General features: G+C 39.1%; 1 protein-coding gene across 3 annotated transcripts in view; it reads right to left on the reverse strand.

Moving 5' to 3' along the window:
* Nucleotides 1-10,766, reverse strand: part of LOC125698994 (centromere protein P) — a 119,986-nt gene that overhangs the window by 39,970 nt on the left and 69,250 nt on the right. The gene's annotated exons all lie outside the window — the stretch shown is intronic.

A 10,766-nucleotide genomic window follows, 5' to 3' on the forward strand; every position in this document is an offset into this window, starting at 1 on the left:
AGTAATCAGAACTGGAAAGCACGAGTTCATCATTTCTCTCCCCATGTTTTGGCTGCTGTTTTGCAGAAAGAAATAAATGAAATTGTAACATCTCTCTTATGGGGGAAACTTTAAAAACAGCTATATCCTGGCAACAAAACAAACAGATCATCTCTGTTGTGCAGTAATACAAATGTCAACTAGCCTAAACTCTCATTTTCTCTAAATGAGAAAACATTTTCTAATTTGAAATTCTATATTTACATTCGAATGTACGTTTTTTTTTTCAGAGAATACAAAACTACGTCCAGTAAAATGTTACAAATATGAAATAATACTACCAAAATAATCCTACATGATAATGTGATAACTGTATATATGAAGCAATTTTCAACAAACAAGCCTGCAGATTGCATATTTGTAGAGCTGTAAGATATCTGGTAGTCTGCAAGCTGGAAGCTTCCTAATGTAATCCATGAAAGCTTCTACTCAGTGGAAGCTGCTGGCACAATGGAGCCAAAAGGTAATGCCTCTTTAGACTTTTTAGTTTGAAACAACCTGCAAAGGGTAACTTCTGTTTAAAGGCATGAAACAAAATGAGCACGCAGTATCAGCACGTGTTGTAACTTTTATATAACTCTCCACTGTGAAAAAATAGTTACGCTATCAAGTTGTGGAAGACCAAAAGTCGGGTCAAATCAGTGCTTTGAGGGGAGTATAACAACACTACAACCATTCTGTGAAAGGTCCAAACAACAGAGGTGAAAACTACCTTGGAAAAAATGCATGTTTTTATAGAGACCTACTTTGAAACTACTTTTAAAGCTTTTTCTCCATGCAGGTGACAGGTAAAGATCAGACCAGAACCAGCAGTCAGCTGTGCACCTTGGCCTCGTTTGGAGGACAGTCTGCACAACAGCCTTAGTGCCCTTCTTGAAAAGTAACAGAAGTATAAACAGCAATCCAAAAAAACTAGTTCATAATAATATGTTTGACTCATTCAAAAGACATACTTCTCTGTTTTCTAATGGACCAAAGAGAGATCCCTGCTGCTCTTCCTTATTTAGTAACATTACCCTTCTATTATAGCTAGTTACCATCACATCCCATACTCTCTATTTCAAGGTAAAAGGCTTTAATTTTATTTCCTCTGGCATATTGAAAAACATTTTAGATGGGGGGAAAAATAGCAGACATGAAATAAGAGCTCTGGTTTAATGATGTCAACAACTTATGAACAGTTGCAAGGCTCAAAATATTGAGGAAAAATGTTGGAACAAATTTTCCATCTAGAAGTAGGGAAGACATCAAATACAAAACTCTAAGATGTATTAAACAGATCTGCTTTTCCACACAAAGAAGCAATCATGTAATCACCGTGTATTTAGTTGCTGTTATCCTAGAAAATTACCACAGTGCTTTAAAGTTTCACACTGATTCAAGAACCAAGAAGCCTCACCCAAACACCACCAAGAACAATTTTTACAGTTTTGTTAGAACTGCTACGGTGATTCAATGGAAATACATTCCCCTGGTGTTATCCGTATGTGAACTATAAAGTGTCATTACATGTTCTTTGCTAATGGACACCCAACCCCACTTTAGGGCAAAACCCATAAATTTTAAAGGAAAAAGATGTTTTTTCCCTTTTGCTTGAAGAAGGGAATGGAGAATACCAAAGAGGACGTTTCAAAAACTTATGTTACAGCTCATACGAGATGAACAAGTTGTAACAGCTATTACTTCACTAAATTACCCTTGTGAAAACATTTATATACTGTTCTGTGAAGGAACTTACATAGTCAATACTGTGTAAAACACTTCTGGTCACACTATAAAACAACCCAGGATAAATTATCATTCATTTTATTATACTGAAATACTCCAGTTAGTAAAGAAAGACTAATCTAACAGACTTGCTAGCATTATAGTGTCAACTTTTTCACGCAATAAATGAGCAGTCCTCAAGGGTAAGGCATAAAAAAGTCAAATTATCTCAAGATGAATCTCAAAGCTGAACGGAGGAGCTGTCTTAAAATCACAACTTTAGTCTTAAAATCACAACTTTACTTTAGGGAAACTAAAAGCAAAGGAATATAATAAACTGCAGCACCCTTTGTCTGTGGAACTATTTTTGGCTATTGCCAAAGACAGGAGTCTGCGCTAAATGAGCTCTGATCTGATCCAGTACAGCTGTTCTTAAGCACTTTGTACAGAGCCGTGTCTAACTGGTGCTGAATAGAACTTCCAGCCTGTGAACAGAGCTCATAAAGTTTCCCAATACAGAATCTGGGCACTGCAGTGAAGTTTCTTGCAGCAATATATGATTGCCTCTTCACTCCATACTAAAAATTCCCCAGCAATGAATCACGTTTCCAATGACACTACACGATACAAATGAAGGGGCTTCTCACTTGAACAGGGAGGTGTGCTAGAGAGCCATTGACAACTTCACCTCTCATCACCACCTGGGAGCTGTGCTGCTGTATGTGAGTCCTCACAGCATGCATGAATCCTGCTTCAGTCACACGCCAAATCCAGAAGCACAGCTCTGTCTTTCACTGATACCTATTCGTAGGCCTACGGAAAGCTATCCCCTAAAACTCTGTCCTTGTAACTAGTTATCCTTGTAGCTTATTCTCACAGTTTATGAGCTTCGGTTTTATGGGTAATGAGGTTTACTTTGGGCATTACCTTCAAAGCTGTATATTCAGTAATGGCCTTTTTTTCAGTATGGAGAAATGTACAATGCCACAACAACATAGCAATGACTGTTGTATGAACGTTTGCCTGGTGTTTGGGATTTGCAGGGGTTTAGCTATCCTCTTTTCCTACGAATGTCAAAAGGCAATGATGCTCCAGCCTCATACGTCACATCCAGTCCTACAAGCATGCCAACCGCAATGGACATTTAGGGAGGATCTGAGGAACTACAGGCCTGTCAGCCTGACCCCGGTACCAGGGAAAGTTACAGAGCAAATCATCGTGGGTGAGATCACACAGCACGTGCGTGGCATCCAGGGGATCAGACCCAGCCAACACAGGTTCATGAAAGGCAGGCTGTGTTTGACCAACCTCATCTCCTTCTATGACTGGGTGACCAGACTGGTAGACAAGGGAAAGGTGTTGATGTAGTCTACCTAGACTTCAGCAAAGCCTTTGACACAGTCTCTCACAATATTCTCCTGGGGGAACTGGCTGCCCGTGGCCTGGACAGGTACACCATGCTTTGGGTAAGGAACTGGCTAGAGGGCCGTGCCCAGCAGGTAGTGGTGAATGGAGTGAAATCTAACTGGTGACCTGTTTCAAGTGGAGTCTCCCAGGGGTTGGTACTGGGGTCCATCTTGTTTAATATCTTTGTTGATGACCTAGATGAGGGCATTGAGTGCACCCTCAGTAAGTTTGCAGATGACACCAAGTTGGGAGATGGTGTCGATCTGCCTGAGGGTAGGGAGGCCCTTCAGGAGGATCTGGATAAGCTGGATCGCTGGGCTGAGGTGAATGGGATGAGGTTCAACAAGGCCAGGTGCCGGGTGCTGCACTTTGGGCACAACAGCCCCATGCAGCACTATAGGCTTGGGGATGAGTGGCTGGATGAGTGTGAAGAAGAGAAGGACCTGGGGGTGTTGGTTGATGCTCGGCTGAACATGAGCTGACAGTGTGCCCAGGTGGCCAAGAGGGCCAACGGCATACTGGCCTGCATTAGAAATGGTGTGGCCAGCAAGAGCAGGGAGGTGATCATCCACCTGTACTCAGCGTGGGGAGGCTGCACCTTGATTGCTGTGCTCAGTTTTGGGCCCCTCACTACAAGAAAGACATTGATGCTCTGGAACGTGTCCGGAGAAGGGCAATGAAACTGGTGAGGGGTCTGGAGCACAAGTCTTATGAGGAGCGACTGAGGGAACTGGGATTGTTCAGTGTGGAGAAGAGGAGCTCAGGGGAGACCTCAGTGCGCTCTACAACTTCCTGAAGGGAGGTTGTGGTGAGGAGGGCTTTGGCCTCTTCTCCCAGGCAACAAACAGGACCCGAGGAAATGGCCGCAAGTTGTACCTGAGGAGGTTTAGGTTAGACATAAGGAAGAACTTCTTCTCTCAGAGAGTGGTCAGGCAACGGAATGGCTGCCCAGGGAGGTGGTGGAGTCGCCGTCCCTGGCAGTGTTCAAGAGGAGTCTGGATAAGTAGCTATGAGATATGGTTTAGTGCTTATGGCAGTAATGGTGATGGGAGGACGGTTGGACTAGATGGTCTCGCAGGTCATTTCTAACCTTGTGATTCTATGATTCTATGACAAACATCCTGCATCTTCCCTACAAGAGGAGAACAAACTCTCAAAAGTAAAGTGAATTCCCCAAAGCAATAGTGCCTGCTTGAGCCATCCCAACTTCATTCATTAAATGGATTTTTTTCAAGGATTTCTCAATTAAAGTAACTTAAAGCATAAACGCTGGCTTTATTTAAAATGCTAACCTTCACAAACACCACACACCTTCTTTAACCTGCTGCAAGGAACTTCCTACTGCCACTAGTGAATGATTACTGTGCTTTGGTAGAAATTTCGTTTCATTTTTGCTTATTCTTTGTACGGGACACAGATCTCTGCATAGTTACTGAAGGTAAAATTTCTGTAATGTGTAGCTTCTGACTTAGATTGGTCTTTGTATTAACACAGTGCAGATAAACAGATCAGCTAATTTACCATTTTCTATCAAGTATATTGAGGCAGTTCTGTCAATTCAGAATAAAAAAAGTTGTTCCAAGTGTAGCATTAGGAGTATTCACACAGAAAAACACCAGGTTTTGCGTGGAGTATTAGCAAAATATAACCATGTTTCTCTGTGGGAACTTTTCATATGATAGCCCTTCCTAGGGAAAATATATAAAAGTTGACCTATTTTTTTCCACAAGACATGTTTTTCTCAAAGGAATAATACTGAACACAGCTGTGGAAATATTAGATATTCAACAACACTATCAAACAAGACAAAAATCTTCTAAGTGATTATGTAATGATATTTTTACAGGATGAAAACTGTGAAAAAAGGATTAAAATTGACTTCATTTTTTTCATAGCAATTTCTCTAAAATCCTGAAGGTTGGTTGTGCCATGACATTACATCCTCCAGCCTCAGGCTTTCCATTCCTTAAAAGCCCTCTGAGCTAGAGGTTGACTGCCCTTGTGAATCTCTCCCTCATGGTTCAGATCCCCATTTCAATGCATATTCTTTGTTTAAAACATACACACATGTACATACGGCTTGTTTTCTTCTAACGGAAGGCAGTTGTGAACTTGTTCAATAAAACCCAACCAAATACCAGTCTCCCAGGGAGAACTCTTTTTCCAGTTTTTACCAAGTTTGACTCTCTTAATGGAGAATTCTGGAAGATATATTCTTTTTCAATTAGACCAATTACATTTTGGGTATAAATCGAACATTAAAACCTACTACACTTTCTTGCATGTTTCCATTGCTGATCTGTATGTACAGTTGCATGAAATATTTTTCTTTTGAGTCTGTCACGCACTCATTTCTTTTGTGTTGTGCTTGTTTTGTACTGGAAAATGCAAAATTATTATCCTCTTTCTTTTTGGATGACACATGGATTCAAACAGATCTGGGTTTTATACAATATATATTTACTTTGAAGATTATTTGGATAGACTCTAGTAATGCCATGAATGAAAGCAACATTGACTAGCTGAATTAAATCTCACTCCAATCTTCTGAGCAAAGAAATAGGATACGTGCACCTTTCACCTTAACATCTCATGCAGAAATTATAATAAAACCAACAAAACAATGGTATACTTCTATTGAAATCATATGTAGAGAAATTACCTCAGTGATTGGTTTTGTGGTTTTTTTTTATTATTATTTTTTAATTTTTAATATTGGTAAGTAAGCTTACTTTCCAAAGTCAAAGTTATTTAGTACTGCTGCCAGCAAACCAATGGAAATCACAATTCTGTGTAATATAAGCATTCATGAAAAAAATCACAGCCTTGGCTTAACAAATTGTTCTACGAAAAGGCCTCATTTTCCACACCACAAGTTTATACATGCAATTACAATATACGGTTTTCTTTCAACTTACATAAGTATTTCCACCAAGTGGTAAAAGTAAGTTCTATCATCAGTGAGTTTCTATCTATGATAAAAAGCAGTGTAAAACCACCCAGGCAACCAACCATCTTTACTAAAGCATTCCTGCATTTTCAACAAAATACCTTTAAAATTAGTACATTGAGCTGTATGTCAGACAATTCCAATTTCTCTGCTAGTTTCTGTCTGGTCTTTCAGCTTAGCTGTCAAGTTTTTTGTGTCTTGGGTTTTCATCTGCCTTCTTGCCAACTCTGCTCTAACACCTATGCCTCATTTTCAGCTGGGATGGGATTGTTTTCTTCAGAGTGCTTGGTATGATGCTGCCTACTGCCCTGTCCCGTCTGTACAATGGCAAGCAAGACTGAGCTTGCACAGAGGTGCAACCACCTCACACTGCATATTTAGCAGACCACCTACAGTATATTAAACACTGCAAGGTTTCTCCCATTTACACTTAGTTTCTATATTTGTGCCTTTTCTTCTTAAACTTACTTGTGGTTTTCCTCTACAGTTGAAAAAGGAAAAGAAGGAAACATATGCTAAAATTCAGCAAAACACTGCATGACATATATATGAGAAAATAAAAGCAATGTGAATTCTGTTCTTTATGTGCCAATGTAGAAAAAAAAACCCTACAAATTGCTTAATAGTTATGATTTCATAATTACATGATAAAATAATATTAAAACCATAAGAGCTGTAGTTAACTACAATTAAAGAGCAGTCCTTCAGAAGTTTCCCAAAGCATTTAGTGTCAGACCCAGCCCTGCAGAACAGCTCTACTGCTACCGTGCCAATGAGACGCAAGTGAGACACTCCTACAGAATTCTCAGGAGCAAAGCATGCATCTGAGAACAGAGGCGAGATGAAGTAATATAGCAGGGCAGTAACTTCTTTAGTGAGATAATAGCCTTATTTTATTAAGAATGTTTCTGAAAGTCTTCAACTATTCCACAGTAACAAAATGCGTATTTCAAAACCTGCAATCAAACAGACTTTGGACACCTTCCTAGAAATGGCACTTTTTCCAGCTACAAAACAGTATATGCTGGAAGTACATGCAATCTATTTACAGACTAATGTACTTCATTAAACCTGACGTGCAAACTGTGGACAGTGACTATAAGTGTCACACACATTGCTTCTGCTTTTAATAGTTTCTGTCATAAACTGACCCAGTCGCCTTCTTTTAGATCCTTGAATTTCCAGTGCAATTTGAATTGCTTTTGTTGATAAGCAAAGCTAGATACAAGCACAGTACCATACCAAATTATGTGAGCAGGCTGACTAACAGACTCGGAACACTTCACGCTGTACTGGAATACAAAGAACGAGGTGGGCACAGCTCTCTTTTTCCCCTCAAAGCATCTAACACTCAATGGAAGTTGATCACAGATGTTTTAAACGCTGTCTTACATTCTGAACAACATGAACCTTTCAAAAGGTTCTAAGAAAACTTTATCATTTAGGCTTCTATATAAAACAGAGAAAAAAGGAAAAACAGGATGCCTTTACTTTGCAGGCCACCAGTCTTTTGCTTTTGTTTTTGCTTTTATTTTATTGTTAAACTTTCACAGTGTAAACACTTGGTATTCTATGAGGGAATGTAGCATTCAGAAACAGAATATTTTCCCTATTATCTGAGTGATTCAGTAGTTTGGCATTAGTTGCAGAACTTTTCATTTTAACTACTGTTTGATTTTCCATGAAACACTGTCTGTGCTCCCAATGCCTATAAGAAAGATCAGCATTCGTATTCCATAAAACTGTCATACAATGCTATCAAAACTCAAGTTTTTGCACAAAACTCCAAAGCAATACGAATAACTGACAAGTACTGGAACCAGAACTATTTCAAGACCTTTCTTCATCAAGCAAATTATTTCCCAGGTAGAGCAGCTTCCCCATCCAGTTAAGTTCTAAATTATTTACAGGATCAAGGCGATGAGAATCAAGGTGGGAAGAAGGCAGCCTGGGAAAAGGCAGCAGTATTCCCACATGGAGATGTTTGTACTGATCTGCAGCCTAAGGTAGAACCAACTTAACTTACTCATCTAAGGCAACACAAACCGCAAGGGTGAAGGACTAGATCTGTCCTTTGGGTTACGGTTTCACCTCTCTAGTCAGTCATGATTGCCAGATCACTGAATGCATAAAACATTAAAAATACAAGGCAAACCCTTAGCAGATGCTGCTGACAGTCAATGATAAATCTGACAATCACATGGGTGCGTGTAGAATTGGATCCCAGCTCTTTTAACACCACAAGCTGTGACATATTTCTCCATGTAGATAGTATATCTATATATAATATGTTAATAAAGGCCAGACTGCAAAATGAAACAGTTGTTGCTGTTTCCAAGTTGGCTGTCAAAAATATGCAAAAAGTACATACTAACAAATAAAAGCTAATGCACTGCAGTAAATAGCAATGATCCCTAAATACGTACCGACACGTAATTACTGGAGAATCAAGACAAACAAAAATGCTGAGGAGTACAGTTTCTCTGCTTTCAGACAGCTTGAATGCTGTAGCTCAAGTTGAGAAAAGCCAAGAAATGGTTAAAATCAAAATGTGCGACTGCTCTCAACATGGGCTGGTTCTGAGCATGAAAGGAATAAGTCATGTTATTAAAATGTGATGGGCAGTCTCCAAGACAGATTTTTGCAGTTGATGTTAGATTCATCACTTTATGTAAACCACATTTATAAACAGTGCTAGTAAATGAAAAAGTATTTATTTTGCCTTACAAAAACAAATATATACAAGATCAACCTAAAAAAAAAAAAAAGACTGCAGTGTAAGCATAATCCACATATGGCAGCATATGCTTGACAGCTCAGACACACCAAGCAATAAAAATATAGTTCCTTTTGATAAAGAAATAAAGGTAACATTTTAAGAACAGAATTCTAATTTCCTATCAGTTCCTTCACTGTTGGAAGTAGAAATCACTGTAAACACCTGAACAGTTCCACTTTCAATCAACTTTCATTTATTAAACATCCAATATAGAAGAGAACATACATACTGTTGCTCAGAGTCCTTTCTATTTAAGAGCATCTTTTGTCAATTAAACCCGAATGTCCTGGACTACACGACTGCCACACATCTTGTTGAACCAACTTAAAACCCAAATCTGCTATTCATAAAAGAGCAGAAAACAGTAGGATCAATTTTGCTTTCCATAGTATCTGCAAATGTATCACCGCAAATCAACTGCTTTATAACAGATCCAAGATAGCAGCAGTTGATCCTAAGCTCAGTAGACTGCAGCTAAATTGTTTGTATGTCTGCTCCACATCCTACAGAAGAACACTGCAGTCTTACCCTATAAAGTGAGACGAGCAGAACATCAAGTACCTAGCATCAAACCTCTCAGTTGCACACTCCAGCTTTCATTCAAGACTCTACAACTGCCCTGCTGTGCTGGCTCATGAAATGCCATTGGGTCCAAACCTTCAAGTAAATTGGAAACAGGGATCCCAGAGAGGAATTCTGCAAGAGTAGTTAGTTTTTGTAAATTGGAAATATGCTGTGTTTAATAGACACATAAATTAGACTGAAACCACTGGCCTATTTTAATGTTCAGTACTGCTATCAACAGCCAACATTTAAATACCAGAATTTTGTACTCCTGTGACCTGGAAGGGTTATTTTTGAGCATTTTGTTTTAGAATGCAACCATACGCATAATAAAATTACTAAGCTTGTATTTGCGATACTAAACAGTTTCATTACAAGAACGTAAGCATGTCAATGAGATCAATAGTTACTGCTATCAAACTGATATCTATTGCAAGACAGGATGGTGACATTTCTTCCAGATACTGCTCCACTTGCCAGAAAATTAAAAAACAAATATATATATATTTAAAAGCATCAAAACTGAGCTGTCGCCAAGCACAGGAACATGCAGGGTTTCAGCAAAGCTAGGAACAGCCAAAACAGTTGATTCAGCATTTTTCTGCTGAAAGACGTGAAAAAGAAGAAACCATTGCATTCATATCACAGCCCTCAGAGCACCCTCTCTTCTGTTAAAGAGCCAAGAAAACTTTAGAGGTTTAAAGAACAAATTTGTATTAAATTGCTAAAGTGCATCCAAACCAATGTCTTCAAATCACAAGAGTATTTGGTTAGGAAGCTTTGGTTTCTAAATGCAGGCAGGAGTGCAGATACATGCAATTTGAGATTTCAATAGACTTAAAGATCATCTCTCGGATTTTTATGTGGGAATGTGATTGCTCTTTAAACTGTAATTTCATTCTTTGGGAACAGCAATTGGGAGAAAGTTTATCATCACTCATCTATTCTGCTGGAACTGAAAAACAATGCAGGAAGTAACACAACTCTTATCTTGTTTGACACGATCTCACCCATGGTTTAAGCATTGGTGTAATATCTATTTCTTCCTGAAGAAACTAACCGTAGACCAATTAACCAGTATGGGACTTAAACTGCCATTTTGCAAATGCTAACACATTACACTTAGATTATAATAAAAATCCAAGCTGTGCTTCTTAGCACAGAAGGAAGTCAACTAAAGAACCAGTTGAAGTCAGATGCACACAGAGCGCGTGGAACCAGACGGATGCTATGAACTGGACATGCAAAGACACCAACTACAGAAGTCGTGCTGTGGCAGCCTTGGTCACGCAGTTCTGAAGCACACGTAAGAAGGCAGCC

The sequence above is a fragment of the Lagopus muta genome, chromosome 11 (assembly GCF_023343835.1).
Source record: "Lagopus muta isolate bLagMut1 chromosome 11, bLagMut1 primary, whole genome shotgun sequence".
In the NCBI taxonomy this organism is placed as follows: domain Eukaryota; kingdom Metazoa; phylum Chordata; class Aves; order Galliformes; family Phasianidae; genus Lagopus; species Lagopus muta.